Here is a 17,095-nt window from a genome sequence, read left to right on the forward strand (position 1 = left end):
TCAGTGATGTACTTTTTTTTTTTTTTTTTTTTTTACCAACCTGCTAGTGATTTCTGATAAGGTCATTTTGATTAATAATACAATCTCATGCCATTTCTCAGGTCTCAAAGGCAAAAAGTGTTAGTAAAGCATCAGAACTTAATGAAAACTCCAAGTAGAAAAACTTCTTTTTAAGCTATGGAAAAATGAGCCTAATTTCCTTGGCTCTTAAAAAAAATGAATCTGTATTTCACTAAGTTTTAACTGTCTGAAGCATATAGGTCTGCTTCCTTTAATCTTTACCTCTCTACAGGGGGACTGTATTTGATCCTGCCTTTCAAAGTTGTGACCCTCCCAAGAGGGAATCATTTATTAAACAAATAAACAAATTTTAATTTTAATTTTAAATTAAACAAATTTTCTGTGCCTATTACATAATAAGCGTTCTGCCGAAAACTATGGGGACTAGAGTATAAAACAGACAAGAAATTTTCTCTCAAAAAGCTTACAAGCTAACAAGAGATAAAATACGTATTATATATAAAGATATACATGCAGATATAGACACACATACAGAGCTGGGCAAGTACAAACTAATTTTTATGACCAGGTTGCCTATAAATTCCCTCCAAATAAGTATTTAATAACAATGATTTAAGCTCAGAAACTTCCGGTTCAAAATGACAGACATACAATGAATTATAGAAAAAAATAAAGTACGAGCTGGCTATTTACGGTAATCTTTCTACTGATGTAGAGTTTTGAAAAATTTAATTATTTAAAGTAGGCTCCATGGCCAAAGTGTGGTTTGAACTCATGACCCTGAGGTCAAGAGTCACAGACTCTACCGACTGAGCCAGCCTGGTGCCCCTCCTATTGATGTAGATCTACTTAGTATAATAATAAAACCTATGTATTTTTTAATACCTTGGCTAGAACACTTCCTCCAAGTGAACTTTTATAAACCTAAACTATTACTGTTTAGGAAAAAAAATCCTAGTAATCATTAATAAAGCTAGAAACAGGAAAATTTCCTTTACAAAAAGATAATGCTACAAAAACAGTGATGACTATGCTTACTGTTATTTCTTGCACAGGGAAAAGGCTCTACTAGCAAATAAATCATTTAAGCTCTCCAGGGTTCAGTTTAGTCATCTGTAAAAAATGAAGGAGTTACTACTTCCTTAATGATAAAAGTTTGTTAAGTGTGAATTCCCCCAACATTGTAGAGTTTGAGTAATACACTATCCACATACAAACAGAATAAGCTCTTCATAACAAATTAATTCTCAAAATATGGTACTTCAAATTAAAATGTTTCACTGAAAGTGGTTATTTCTTGATTTTGTACCTCATTCTACTTCCATGTCTTCATCTTTGTCCTTGCCACGGCCTAGACTCCCTTTAATCGCTACCCATCCAAGTTCTTCAGTATTCAACTTATATTTTCTCATAAAACTTTTCCTCATTAAATTCCTCTTCTAAACTCTACGGCCCTTCAAGACAGTAGTGAAGAACTGATATTGTGCCATGCATACGTCTTTTTCTTTCTTTCTTTTTTTTTTTTTTTTTACATACGTCTTTTTCTTACACGACTTTTGTCTCTCCACTACTGTACGTAGGTTCTCTGGGAGCAGGAGCCACATAATCAGGCTTTATTGTTTATAGCAACTAGCATAATGCTTCATTTCATATCTATAAAAATACTGACTGAATATATTTTCTCATGATTATTTCACTTACTATAAAAAAGTCAATGGTCAATAAATGTTCATGGAATAAATGACTAGACTGATAAGTGACAGTAAATTAAACCAAAGCATCAGTATTACTGGTCATAGCAAACAAAGCTGCTAACCCATACTTTTAAGGAAATGATACTCCATTAGGAGTACAAATAGTTTGGAACAAATAACAATTTTCACTTGAGCAAAAACAACATATTTCTCAATCCTACTGCCAATTGTCCACACAAACAGGGATAACAGCCCTAAGAAATAATGGCTATTCAGCTTTGGCTAAATTACAAACATTTTTAGTTACATCTATACTGTCATATAATTATAACCAGAAGCTCATTAGAAACAACTCATTAGATATATTCTAAATAACCAGCTTATTAAACATACTCTTAAAATTGAAGAATGAAATTTTTTTTTTTTAAGAATGAACTCAAGTTTTAGAGAAGATTCACTAACCTTTGGGAAATAAATTTTCTATTACCATTGGTATAAGTCAACTTCAGATCTACCCTCTACTCTTAACCAAGGTCATTCTTAGCAATTTTAAATTCCTACTTAGTTCTCTCTTCTACAACAAAATGTCAGTCTTTGCTTCTTGCTTTTGCAAAAAACTCACTATCAATCCTTCAGACCTCTTACTCTCCAAAACTTGCTCCTTATTATTCAGAGATCCTAAATTAATCCAACAGCAGAAAGAAAACTTACAAGTGTTTTTCATCTTTGTTCAGATAGCCCATCTCATTCATGGTAAACTCCTTTATTACTTCACCTCAATCATAAGATGATGCAACTTGGGCATTTAAGTTTATCAAGGAGTACTACTTTTTTAAAGTTGAAATTCATGTAACTAGCCTCAAGAACTGATTAAATATATATTAAAGGTAATTTTTCATCATTGGAAATGTAAAAGAGTGTCTTCTATTTATCTATCAGAATAAATACCAAAATATGAATGACTAATCTTCCCCCCCGCCTTTTTCTTTTTGATAACCTAGAAAACAGGTGAGTAAAACTCTAGGTAAAATATAACAAAACATCTCTCTATAGGGCCAAGTCTGGCACAGCTAAGAATGCAAAACAAAACAGAGTGTTTATGTATTTTGAGGAGAGAGAAGTATTCTGAATAACAAAATCCAATAGCTACGCTTTATCCAAGTTTCAAACAAGTCTCAAAAACTGACACTTACAGATATTAGTACAGAGTAAGTTTAAAACCATCCTTTCTTCTTACAGCTTCAGAAAGTTAGCCAGGATTAAGCTCTTCTATCATGACTAAGTTAGCATATAAAATAGGCAGAGGAAAACAGTCATTTTCACATTACCATATTGTCCCATTAGTTCATGATCTTAACCCCCACCACAAAAGACAATTTCCTGGATTCCAAGATATGGTGAGAAATCATTTAACTCCCTGGTAGTCCATAGATAGGTTCCAGAAGGAAAATGTTCTGCCTTAAGATTTCAATTATCTCCATCCCCCTAAATCTGTAAAGATTAGTCCTTTGTAAACATTTAATCACTGAGCAGACAAAAACCAAATATGTCAATATTTTATATAAATTACTGTAAATCCTCAAAATACTAGTAAGGCAATATTCTTACATTAAAAACTTTCACACATATAACTGTCGACTTGAGCACACAAAAAATGATATGCACCACAACAGCTTCATTTAATGACTTGGTTTTTTTGAAAGATAAGAGACTTATGTGTGTCATTGCTGCTGGATTATTATATATCATTTTCTTTCTAAGTTTAATCAACTTAAAACACAGCACGTGTATTTTAAAGATAAATACACTAACTGCATGTAAAATGTACTATAATTAAAGGCTACGTAGACGAGCCACGAAAGAAAAAGAGAAGTACTGAAACTTGTTTTGTGTTCTAGTTGAAATGAGTACTAACTGGTTCAATTGGTTGACCAGGGATTCCCGCCCCACCACACACGCATCACACAATCATCTAAGCAGTAAAGTCTAAGTAGACAAGCATATCAGTGAAACTCAATTTTTCCTTGTTATCTATGTATTATTAGCTATTACCATTGCTATCTACTCAGGTATCTAATATAAAACTCACTGATAATTACACTAAGAAATACTAGAAAACCATCAAAGAAAAAGTTAACGAGAATATAAGGGAAAAAAACTGGGAAAAGGCTAGTACACTAATCAGCATTACCGGGTAGTACTATCGCATGAAAATAGTCTGCTTAAAAAAAAAGACTGGACTACAGGGGATGTTCTTTCTCATTTAAAGGGAAAATTACAGACACTTTTTTGGCTGCAGTAATAGAAAGAAGTCTGTTCCGGGTATAGGAATCTCAACAAGAGAGTTAAATTCAGACTGAACTAACTTTGTGAATTAACTTTTTACACAACTTGCCTTTTCATGCACATCTGGATCATTTCACTAAAACTTTTAAAAACTAGAGCTAAAGAGTCAGTAAGGCAGTTCAAATAACCACTTCCTGTCAGAAACTGGTCTTTCATTTAAAGAAATAAAGGCATAATGACAGATTCCCTTAGTTTAAAAGGTCATACAAGACCGAAAAATAAAATCAGCTCACTAACTGGTTAATAAATACAGGTACATCCATACAACGAAATACCTCATTAAAAAAATGAAGCTCTATGTACTAATATAAACCAGCGGCTAACCCATATTAGGTGAAAAAAAGCAGGATACAGAAAAAAAAAAAAGAAAAAAAAAGTGTGGGGCATGGGGTGGGGAGCACATACTTTTATAGGAACAGAATTACCTCTGAAAGGACAAAGAAGAAACTGACAACACTTGGGCCATGGGAATGAGCGTGAGGCTGTTATCACATGGCCATCTGCTATATTACATTTTATGTGTTTTGAATTCTGGATTATCTGCATGAATTACTTATTAAAAAATAAAACTGGAAATATAAATACATAATCTTCCTTTCTTCCATTACTTCACCAAGGGTGTTCTCTCCTTTGGTTGCTTTCTTATGACATATATTCTGCCTTAGATTAGCCATCATGTCCCCAAAATTCCTTGAGTGTAGAGATAAAACAATGTAAGTCATCTTTGGATTCATTGCCACTTCTGGCCAAGTGTATTAAATGCATTAATAATGAATAATTTTTTAAATTATAGGAAATGTTTGCTGAGCACTTGTAAAATGCTGGGCATTTAATATGTATTAACTTACATCACACCCACATTTCTATGAAGGTAGATATAGTACATCTGTGACCAAGAAAATTGAGGAGTGGAGAAGAAAAATCTGCTGAAGGTCCCACAGCCAGGAAGTTAAAATAGAGCTTAAAAATGAATAGGTATCGTTAATTGAGTCCCTAAGGAGGTACCTTATAATTATCTCACAGCCCTATAAAGTAGGTGGTATTCTAATTTAACAGATAAGGAAACCAAGGTTGAGAAAGATTAAGAAACTTCCGCAAGTCACAAAATTTCTTGAGGGTAGGCACATGAATGATAGTAAGTGGCAACATAAGTGGCAACAAGAGGAATGAAACCCAGGCCTGTGAACCCAACCCAATGCTCTTTCCACAACTACATTGTCTGTCACAGTAAATGCTAACTAAATATTTGAATTACCACAAACTGTTGCCTCAAGTGATTCCTCGGTAGAGATGAGTTCACACATGAGTGAGGAAAAAAACAAAACAAAACAAAAAAAAACCCTTGCATTTTTTCCCCATTCCCGGACTACCTAGTATACTATTTAATAAAGAAGCTATCACTGGAAGTGACATTGTACATCAAGAAACACATGCGTGGGAAAAAAAAAAAAAAGAAACACGTGTGTAAGACTGACACAGCCTGCGATAAACAAGCCTATATAACCATATCTGGGAAGCTGTTTTATGGAATAAATAAAATTATAAATTTCAGTGATACATTGGAAGCATTTGTTTAATTTTTTCTACTGTGGAAAAAAATGAAAGAAACTTTTAAAATAAGATGAAGGAGGGTACACATACTTGGTTTTACTATAACCATATATTCAAAAAATAAAGCCCAATGACTCAGGATGAGATAAAGCTACTTCTCTATAAAAATGAAAATTTCTATTAATCAGATATAATCAAGAAAATGAATTTCAGAAAGCAGGAAAAGGAAGGTATGATTTTATGAATCAGGTTTCTAAGTTTCCTTAGGTTTTTATGTGAAAAAAAAAAATCATTCAAAAAGAGGTAGCACTATTGTTTTAAATTCCACAAGAAGTGGCCTTTTAACATTTTTCAGTTTGAGTCAAATATTTGCTCTCTGAATCCATGTATCAATTTAAAAAAAGGTACAAGGAGATTTAGCAGTAATATTTACTGATCCCTAGGTGACATAAGTATAATTATAACCAGGCTCCAAGTGAACATTCAAAAATTATTAAGTTTGAAAAGTTCCACTTGGAATTGCTAAGAAGTGCAGATTATGAATCTATAAATAAAACAAAACCTAAAAGTTCTTTTGGATAAGACAAGAAAAAAATCCACCAGAAAATAAATATATATATTTTTAATTCACAGAGAAAGAGTCGCTCTCATACATTCTCACATAAGGGAAAAAACTATTGTGCTCGGGTTGATGCTGGCTTGCAGAAAATCTGAAGGAAAAACAGTAATCTGTGGCATCATCAATACTATAATTTCTTCAGTGTTTGTAAATAAAATCACCTCCCCAATCCTTATGTAAACACTCTTTACTATATCTCTAAGTTTCTCAGCAATGGCACTGCTAAATGTGTTTTTTTCTGGACTTACAACAGAGTAAAGTAGGTTTTGAAAAAAGGGGCTCGGATAAATTAAAATCAAAAGACAGTGCTTACATTACCAACCATATTTATTCTTAAGAATCCTCGTACCCGTCAATCACAATGCTATCCTACTATGACAGGGAGTAATTTCAAAACAAATAGCTTGTTCATCTTTCGCACCACCTAAAATAAACCGTTTTGGCTTTACTCTTAAATCAGGAAATGAGCTGTGAGTGTGTAAAGATTTCAATAGCTGGCAACCAAAGTTATCTTTTACACCAAACCTTTCGAAGGCAGAACTGATGCGAGCTACGGCTAGGATAAAAATCCTAACTTCTTGGGACGCTTACGACAAATTTAAATAGGTCATATTCCAGATCCTTTAAAGACCGTCTTTTAATCTTTAATGTGTCCGTGACTTTTCTGTCGTTCCTTTTCCCCAAAAGGCAAAGAAGAAATTTAAAAAAATAAAAAAATAAATAAAAATAAAAAATAAAATAAAATAAAGGCTTGTGGCTTCAACTTCTGTGGGTCCCCAGGCCGAGATTACTTACTGCATGGGAGGCGAGGCAAACACTGGACAGTTTTAAATGCCTATTTTTAGAATCAGTATTAATCAGTCTCTTATTTAAGTTTCGACAGCAATATGTGGGAAACTTAGTAGGGGGTGAGAGATCCAGAGGACCCAAGCTCGGTTGGCACGGTTGACCCCCCGCGCACCTCCCCTGCCAAAAAAGTGATGTAAAACAAAAGTGCATCGGCTAATACTCGTTTCAGCGAAGTGTTTCAGAATGATAGACCTCAAGGGTTGTTATTACCTTATTGAAAAGGGTTAAAATCGAAACCGTTTTTCAAACACCAGCTTCCCTTTTACAGGATCCCAACAGTTTTTTGTTTTTTTTTTACAAAAGTTTGACAAATGTTTTTCTTTGCATCCCCCCCGCACCCGGCCTTCCTCCCCAAAAGAATGCATTTCCATGACTACTGAGTTTAAAAAAAAAAAAAAAAAAAAAGAGAGAGAGAGAGAGAGAGAGAGAGAGAGAGAGAAATCATATTCAAAAGCACGGTTCTCCTCATCTCAACTTAAGCAGAAAAGGAGAGAAAACAGTCTTCTCTCCCCAACGCGGTGGGAGCGGAGGGAGGAGGAGGAGGGGGGGGGAAAGGGCACGAATAAAATACAGCACGAGAGGAAACCTTTGGTTTCGAACTTTATTGCACAAAGAGTGGAGAGGAGAAGAGTAGGTCAGACGTCGCGGCGCTTCCCGCGGCGGAGCGGGCACGGCAGGCACCGGGGCTCCCGGGGAGGCAGGCACCTTCACCTCCTCTGCCCTCAACTGTCGCCTTCTTCCTCCTCCGCCCCCCGCGGCCGCCCCGGCGGACGGCCCGGCCAGGTCGGCCAGGGCGGGCGAGGTCGGGCCAGGTCGGGCCGGGCCGGGCCGGGGGCGCGGCGGGCGGCGGGCGGGCGAGCGAGCGGCCGGGCCGGGCCCGGCGGGCGGCGGGCGGCGGGCGGCCTCCCCCGGGGCGGCTCCGGGCTCCGGGCTCCGGGCTCCGGGCTCCAGGCTCCCGGCCCGGCTCGGCGGCGGGAACGCGGGCGCCAGCTCTCCGCGGCCGCCCGCCCGCCCGCACACACACCCCCGGCCGCCGGCTCCCACCCCGCCCGCCGCCCGCCGCCCGCCGCCCGCCGCCCCCCGCCATGAGCGCCGCCGCTGGCTGCAGGCAGAGTCGCTGCCGCCCCGGCCGCCGCTGGCTCCAGTCCGCCGCCATTATTCTTTGTTCGCTGCGAGCGGCGGCGATGTTGTGGGGCTCGGGCGGAGGCTCCATCTTTACCGCGGCCCCTCCTGCGAGGGGAAGGCCCCGAGCGCGGCTGTCCGGCGCCTCCCCGTCCCCCCTCCGTCCCCCCGGCTCTCTCCGGCTCCTGCCTCCTCCTCCTGCTCCTCTTACCGGTGGTACAAGCTCCTCCGTCACTGCTTTCGTTCGCGGCCCGGATCTCGCTGGAGTTTTATTCTCTCCCCCACGTAACACACCGCGTCAAACTACACCTCCGCCGCGTCACTCACCAACACTCCGCTTCTCCCAGCCGCCCGGGCCACAGGCAGCAGCAGCCGCCGCCGACTGAGGAGCCGCAGCCAGGGAGCCAGCCAGCGCCGCCCAGTGCCGAGTGCGCAGCGGCCGCGCACGGAAACAGCCGAGCCCGGCCCGGAGGAGCTCGAGCGGCCCCGCCCCCCCGCGCCGCAGGCGGAACTTGCCGAAGGCCTTCGGGCGCCTCCGGCCGAGCGGGGTGGCGGCCGGGGTTCGCGAGCGGAGCGGCGCGGGAGGCGTGGCCCGAGCCCCACCTCGCGGGCCGCGCGGCTGCAGCCCCGCGGCGGAAATCGGCGGCAGGAAGGCGGCTTCGCGAGTGTGGCCCGCTGGGGGAATTCCCCGGGGGTGTCGGCGGCTGGGTGGAAACCCCCCGCGGCTGCCTGCCCCCCCCCCGCCCCCGTCCCCTGCGGCGGGCCCGGCCTGAGCCCCGGGAACTTTGGAAGGCTGCGGGGCCGCGGCCGAACGAGCCGGGAGGAGGGGCGGCGGGGGCTCTGCAATCGTCCCGGAGCCTGCGGGCTCGGGGCGGCGGGGGCTCTGCAAACGTCCCGGAGCCTGCGGCCTGCGGGCCGGGACTCGGGGCCCCGCGCTGCCCGCGCCGAGGGGCGCCCGGGAGGGGAGGGTTTGCGCGGCCCCGCGGCCCCTCCTCTCCGAGAGTCAGCGCGGGGAGACCTGGGGGCCGCCCGCCCGGCTCCTCCACCTCGGGGCGTGCGGGGGCGGGGGCCCCGGGGCGCCTTGCGGGGTGCAGCCCGGCGGCCCAGCGGCCGGGGCGGTGGAGGACCCGGTCCGCCCTCGGGGGCCTCCGAGCGAGGACCGGTCCTGACCGAGGTTGCTCTGGGACCCTCCGAAGTATGACCCCCCCGCCCCCCGCCCTCACTCCCCACCTGCCCGCCTGCCCGCCTTTTTTTTTTTTTTTTTTTTTTCTTTTTTTCTTTTTTTCCTGGCACCGCCGGGTCGCTGGCTCTTCAGCGCCGTTTCCCCCTCTGGTTTGCACCCACGGCGCCCGTTTCTTCACCACCCACTCCCACTCCAAAGCCGACAGTGTGACTAACGTTCCCTCGACTACTGAAACTGCTTTCTCAGAGGTTGCCCAAGGCCACGATTCTGACTCTTCTTTTTTTTCCCCCTTTTTAAAGATTTTATTTATTTATTCATGAGAGACACAGAGAGAGAGCGGCGGAGGCAGAGACACAGGCAGAGGGAGAAGCAGGCTCCATGCAGGGAGCCCGACGTGGGACTCGATCCCGGGACCCCAGGATCATGCTCCGGGCCGAAGGTGGCGCTAACCCCCCTGAGCCACTCAGGGACCCCCTGACTCTTCTTATTGAACTCTGTAGTCCTCTCCCTGGGCTCTCAGGTCTATTATAATTCTCCTCCTGTGCTTTAAAGCAAACCTGCGAGCACACGGAGAGGACCCAGAGGGTTCAAATCTGCCAGAGCCCCACCCCTTATTGGCTTCCTGTTACAAAGCGGCGTTGCTCTTTCTGGTGCTCCAGATCCGCCTTCTGCTTCCTCGGGGACTTTGGGCTGAAGAGGATCCCTCTCTCCTGCTGTTGTATTCAGTCCTTCCTTCACTGCTGGCTTTTCCGTCTATTACTTGAACATGCTCAAGTCTCTCGTTTGTTTGAAAATACCTTTCTCCTTCAATCGTTCTCCAGCGGGGCCTCTTACCCAGTGCACGTCCTCACGTGTCCCATTCCCCAGCCCTCTCCTGTCTAGCTTCTGTTCTTACCACTCACCTGAAGCTGTTCTGAATTGTCACATACAAGCTTCAGTCCTCACCTTACAAAACCTCATTCTAGCATTTGAAACTATTGACCACATCCTCATTGGAATATTCTCTTCTCTCTGCTCTTATTTGAAAGTTTTCCTCTTATTTTTCTGATTGTTTTTTATTTTTTTAAAAAGATTTTATTTGAGAGACAGGGCATGAGGGGGAGGGGGCTCCCTCACTGAGCAGGGAGCCCAGTGTGGGGCTCCATCCCGAGACCCGGAGATCATGACCTTGAGCAGAAGGCAGACCCGTATCTGACTGAACCACCCAGGTGCCCCTCTCGTTTATCCAGATATTGGAATCCTGCTGAGCTGAGCTGAGCCCTCATGTACACTTTTCTCCACTGTCTCATCCTCGTCCAGCAGATTCCAGTACCCTCTGCCAAAGACTGTCCAACCCATAACTCAAGCCTAGATCTTGGTCTTGAACTCTGAATTCATATTTCTAACTGGCTTTGCAACACTTTCATTTGGATGACTGGGCCATGTCAAACACAACCTGTATAACTTATTCCCTCCAAAATCCTCTTCCCATAACCTTTCGATCGGTTATGGGCATCCTATCCATCTACTCAGTTCAAGCAAGAAACTTAAGATACATCTGTTATTTTTTTTTAACTTTATTTTAAAATTTTGGTTACAGTTTCATTTTTGTTTTCTTAACAAGTCTACTGTTTAATCTCTCAGGATTAAAAAAAGTTATTAAGAATTCTAAAGAATTAACAAAGGAATGTCAAGGGAAGGGCACAACTGCCCCATTCTCTGGGGTCTAAGAGCTATTCCAGTTTAACACCTAGCTTCAAAACAAAATGAATTTTTATATTTTCTAAATGAAATAATGTACAACCACCGTCTTCTAACTTTCAAACACAAAGCTTCATTTTAAGCTGGTAAAAAACTTTTAATAGGAATGATGGCCGACCTTGGTATGTAGTGTGTACCTTACAGGAAATTTTTTTTTAACAATCATAACACAGTAATAATGCCATTAATGAAGTCCTCAATTTAGAATCTGCAACATTCTTCCATCAAGGGGGGACTCATTCAGTCCAATGAGTCTGTCTCAAGATCTTCATCTCTTGTTTGCTCCACTTGTATTCTCTTTTCAAAGATACATCTTTGAAAAGAGATACATCCGAATCACCTAGACTTGGGTTTGTGGGGTGCCTGGGTGGCTCAGTCGTTTTAGTGTCTGACTCTTGATTTCAGCTCAGATCGTAATGATCTCAGGGTCATGGGAAAATTATACCTTCCCCACATTATACCACATTGGGCTCCTTGCTCAGTGCTGAGTCTGCTTGAGATTCTCTCCCACTCCTTCTGCCCCTCCCTGCCTTGTGCTCTCTCTCTCTAAAATAAAATATTAAAAAAAAATAAAAAATTGGATTTGTTGTCTTTCCTATGGCTACTTTTCCTTTTCTAGTATAAATAACCTTCATCTTTTGAAGTCCTGCAGTAATTACTATCTAGGTCCAACAGAAATGCTTTTGGCTTGCTCCAATCCATTTGCCATGTTGTAGCCAGAGTAATTAAAAAAAAAAAATCTGATCAAGTGACTACTCTGCTTGAATTCTTTTAATGGCTTCCCTTTGCTTACTGAAAATAGTCTAAGCTCCTTATCATGGACACCAGACCCTCTAACATATGGGCTTCTCATTCTCCCCAGCTTCCCCAACTGTCTCCCTACCTCTCAGCACTCCAGCCATATTAGTCTTTTTAAGTTTTCTAGGCTCTTTTTCTCTCTCTTTTATTCTCCCCCTACCTGTAGGCTCTCATCTCAAGGTACTTACAGATGTTGTTCCCCTCCTCTGGAATTCTTTTCTGCTACCCACCTCCCCTACTAAACTGTAACTTCTCACTTTCTTTTCTGACTCAACATACATAAGGTTTGTGCAGGTAGGGATTTTGTCTGCTTGTTTACCACCAGCTTTTCCCTTCCCCTCCCATTCCTAGCACCAGCCCAATTTCTAGAATGTAGAATGTAGACGACTACATGTCTCTTGACATGAATAAATAATAAATATGTGTGGTCCTGGGCAAAGTTCCTTAATATCTTGGGGTTCAAATCCTGGCTCAGCCACTTACTAGCTTTGTGGCACTGGGCAAATTGTTCGTTCTTGTCTGTCAGTTTTCCCATCTGTAAAATAAAGATGAGAATAGCACCTACATCATCGTGTTATTGTGATGAGTACATAAGACCATTAATGGAATGTGTTCTTGGAACAATGTTTGGTGTGTAATAAGTTGATTAAAATGTTGTCTGTTACTCACTTTTACTTGTATATCTCACCCTTGTGTCAAATACATTTTCAAAATTGAGATTATCATCTTGCTCTTCTTCTTATCCTATACATGATACCAAATTCTTGGAATTATTTACTCATAGCCTATTTTTATCACCATCAAAATGGTAATTTTTTTTATTTCAAAATTTCCTCATATTCTTCCTGTCTGTTCACACTGACCTTCAATTAGGGCCTATCTCTTCATATCTTACTTTGCTAACTTCCTAGATATGTTCTGACTGCAGACCCACTTCCTTATTCTCTTGTGCCCTACCACCAGACCTATGGGTTCCAAACAGTTATTAAACGGTGTATCCTTGAATTTGCTCTCTTGGCCTCAGTTCTCACCTAATTTTGTTCATTCACTCATGCATTCAATCATCCATTCATGCAAGTGCAAGTTACTTTACTCCAGATTTGAAATGGAGTCTCCTGATTTCACCTATTTTTCTCTAGCATCTCCATGAACCATGAAAACAAATGGAAATGTCAAACTTCCAGCATCCATTTTTTTGTGTGTGTCTGGGACTTGGAAGCTACCATTATTTTTGACTCAATTGTACCCCTGGAAAATATGATCAATATTGGGAAAAGTAGAGAACAGCACATGGATATAACCTGATTTAGTATATGATAGGTAAGTGTCCTGGGAAAGATCCAGAGAAAGGGGAAGGTCTATAAGTTGATTATAAAAGGCTTCAAGGAGAAAGTGATATCTGAGAGCTTCTCTCTAACCACGGCTTCCTTTTCCTGTTATTTTTCTCTCTTGCTTCTGCTGTTGAACCTAATTATCACTCTTACTGCACACTCAAGCTCCATGAACCCTGCCTATTCTAGTTCATCACCTCTCATGACTTAATTTGCTTTCCTACCTAACCCCAAGGCTATGGTGACCTCTTTCATTTATTCTAAAAGAATCTGTTAAATACTTACTTTGTGCCATGCACTCCTAGAAACTGGAGGTATAGTAGTAAATAAAACATTGCTTCTCTCTCAAAGGTACTAAAATCTTCAACCTCTCCGCTTTCTGACGTTTCTTTTTGTCCACTGCTTTGTGCTCTCATTCAATCTTGTGGTTGTAAATACTAGGTCTATGCTTATACATTTCAAAATTATACCTTCCCCACAAATCGCTCTCCCAAACTCCAGGCTCATTTAAACAAGTACCTACACACACCTCCACTTGGTTGTTGTCTTAGCCTGTGTTCGCCCCTAGAAAGCAGACCTGAGGCATAAGGCTCTGTGCTGTTATTAGGGAATATAATCATTGGGAAAAGAGGGTAGGGAAAAGTGAGTCAGGAGAAGAAGAGGTCATGATTTAGTCAATGGGATTTTTTTTTTAAGATTTTATTTATTCATGAGAGACACATAGAGACAGAGACATAGGCAGAGGGAGAAAGAAGCAGGCTCTCTGTGGGGAGCCTGCTGCAAGGACTTAATCCCAGGATGCTAGGATCAAGAGCCAAAGGCAGATGCTCAACCACCTACACGTCCCTAGTCAATGGGATGTTAACGCTACTCTCCTCACCCAAATTCAGATACTTCCATTTTGTATGGGCCAGAACATGAAGCAAAGCACTTTCGGGTGGTTATGGCCTGAGTATGTTGGCTCTGGCACTAGGGACAGAATAAGAGGCCGAAAGCCCCATAGTCAAGGAAACCAGAAGGACCTGAGATGCTACAGACATCTAATAGACACCTCAACCTCAATATATCCAAATCTGAGCTGATTTTCGCCCTTCACATCTGTGCTTGCAGCCTTTCTCATCCTAATAGTTGAGGTTGAACATCTTGGCATGATTCTCAGTACCTTCCTTTCTCTCACATCTCACATCTATTCCTTCAGGAAATTTCATTGGCTATACCTGCAAAATGGATCTAACTCTGACTGCTTACCACCTCCACTACGAGTAAGCCAAGTCTACAATACCTTCATTCCTTGCCTGGATTATTGCAATCACTTCTGAAGAAGTTTCCCTTCTTCTTGCCTTGCCATACACCAGCCACACTTCTGCCTTAGCACCTTGGGGCTGTTTCAGTCCCTAAAATGTTCTTTTTCCAAATATGGAGAGAGTTAACTCCCTCACTTCCTTCAAGTCTGCTGAAATGTCACTTTATCACGAGGTCTTGACCATAGATTGAATGATTGATCTATTTTTTGCTTTACTAATGAAGTTTTATTTAGAGTTACTTTCTCATGCTGGTTGTAAAATTACTGGGGCAAAGATAATGAACCATTCTCAAGTCTTTGATTGTCAAATTGCTATTCCCAAGGGTTATATTAGCAATTTACACTACTTTAAGCAATGTATCAAAGAGCCTGCCTCAGTCCATCTTTACTATGATTGCCCATGTATGGGTGAAAAAGGGCATCTCATTGTGGGGTTTTTTTGGACCATATTACTTAAAATTGTAACTTGACACCCACCTCAACCACCCCCCATACCCACCCTATTTTTCTGGAATCTCCATACCCTGTTAATATTTTTTTCTGTGCTACTAATTTCCTTCAAATATACTATTTTATTACTTTTTATATTTGTTGTTAACTAGCTTCTCTGCTAAAATACAAGTTATCAATGCTCAAGAAGTCATCTTGCAGGGATCCCTGGGTGGCGCAGTGGTTTAGCGCCTGCCTTTGGCCCAGGGCGCGGTCCTGGAGACCCGGGATCGAATCCCACGTCGGGCTCCCGGTGCATGGAGCCTGCTTCTCCCTCTGCCTGTGTCTCTGCCCCTCTCTCTCTCTCTCTCTGTGACTATCATAAATAAATAAAAAAAAATTAAAAAAAAAAAAAAAGAAGTCATCTTGCGATTTTGATTGTACTTTCCAGATTGTTTTCCAACAGAGAGGAAAAAGCACTGACCTATTGCAACTATTCCTGGTCTGTTCACCAGTTATAGTTCCCCATGTAAATTAACACATTGTTTCTTAAAATTAATCTTAAAAACAACAAAAAAGAACTCTTGACTTCCACTTCCTCCTCCAGCTACTGTCTCATTTTTCTTTTTTTCTTTTTTTCCTCTCTCTACAGTACATACCCTTGAAAGAGTTCTATATTCACTGTCCCAATTCCTTTTCTCTTATTTTCTGTGAAATCTACTGCAACTAGCTCTTGCCCCCAGCATTCTACACGACTGTTCTCCATGTTACTTAATCCAATGACCTGTTTTTAGTCTTCATCTCATTTGACCTGTCAGCAGCATCTGACACAGTTGAGCCCGCCCTCCTCCCTGTAACACTTTCTTCACTTGGCTTCCAGGACGCTCTGTTCTCCTGGGTTTTGTCCTACACTACTGGTCACTGTTCTCAGTTTCCTTTGCTCACTGACCTCTTAATATTGGAATGTCTCAGGATTCTGTCCTTGGACTTCTTTTGTTCTTTTTTTTTTTTTTTTTAAGATTTTATTTATTTGAGATAAAGAGCAAGAGAGAGAGCACAAGCCGCAAGGAGGAGCAGCGGGAGAGGGAGAAGCAGGCTCCCCACTGAGCAGGGAACCCAGTTCAGGGCTTGATCCCAGGACCCTGAGATCATAACCCGAGCTGAAAGCAAACACTTAATGGACTGAGCCACCCAGGTGCCCCAGGACTTCTTTTGTTCTTGTACTCTCTCCCTTAGTGATCTCCTCCAGTCTTATGGCAGTAGATATAAGTAAGGTCACCACTCCCCAGTTTCAGACCCAGACTTGTATATCCAAGTACCGCAGCATCCCTCCTTGGATGTTTAATGGACCTGTCCATTTTATTATAGCAAAACTGAACTCTGGATGTCCTCTTCCCTCAAAACCCTTCTCTCCTTACAATCTTCTCTCAGTTAATGGCAACTCCATCATTGCTGTTGCAGAGGCTGACTCAGCAACTTTTATACCCCATGTCCACTCTGTCATGAAATCCTGTTGCTCCCTCTTCAAAATATCTGAGTCCCTGTCCCTGTCTCCTCTGATGCTGCCACTGTCCCCTTTGACTAGGATTCTGTCTCAACTACCCTTAATCTTCATTCTCTTCTCAACATAGCAGCCAGAGTGATCCTTTTAAAACATAAAGTAACCATGCTATCACTGTCCAGAACTATCCAGCAGGTCCCCATCTCACTCAGAGTGAAAGCCATGATTCTTGTAGTTAGCCTACAATTCCCATTATCTCTCTGCTTTCACTTCCTGTTATTTTCCCCCTTACTGTTTTTTTGTTTGGTTGTGTTGGCCACCTTGCTGTTCCTCAAATGTCTCAGACACACTTTCTCCTTAGGGACCGTGCACTTGCTGTTCCTTGTGGTTGGAATGCACCTTCCAGACATTTTCATGTCTTCCTCATCTCTTCAGACATTTTTCCTCAAATGTCCCCATTTCTGTGAGGCCTTCTCTTACTACCCTGTTGAAAATTGTTCACCTTACACTCCACCTCTCTTTGCTCTTTTGCTTCCATATCCCTTTGCTACTTTTTCTCCATAGCACTCATCGCTCTCTACCATGCTATATACTTAGTTCACTTATTG

General features: G+C 42.2%; 1 protein-coding gene across 4 annotated transcripts in view; it reads right to left on the bottom strand.

Moving 5' to 3' along the window:
- Positions 1–8,672, bottom strand: part of CREB1 (cAMP responsive element binding protein 1) — a 62,385-nt gene extending 53,713 nt beyond the window's left edge. For 2 of the 4 annotated variants that reach the window (XR_013372877.1, XM_077884976.1), the window contains exon 1: positions 8,414–8,635. The gene's annotated coding sequence lies outside the window, so the exon portion shown is untranslated. Of the gene's footprint in view, positions 1–8,413 lie in introns of all 4 variants that reach the window. The other 2 variants (XM_077884977.1, XM_077884978.1) reach the window with 2 other exon arrangements.
- Positions 8,673–17,095: the final 8,423 nt, after the last annotated feature.

Source organism: Canis aureus, chromosome 36, assembly GCF_053574225.1.
Source record: "Canis aureus isolate CA01 chromosome 36, VMU_Caureus_v.1.0, whole genome shotgun sequence".
NCBI lineage: Eukaryota > Metazoa > Chordata > Mammalia > Carnivora > Canidae > Canis > Canis aureus.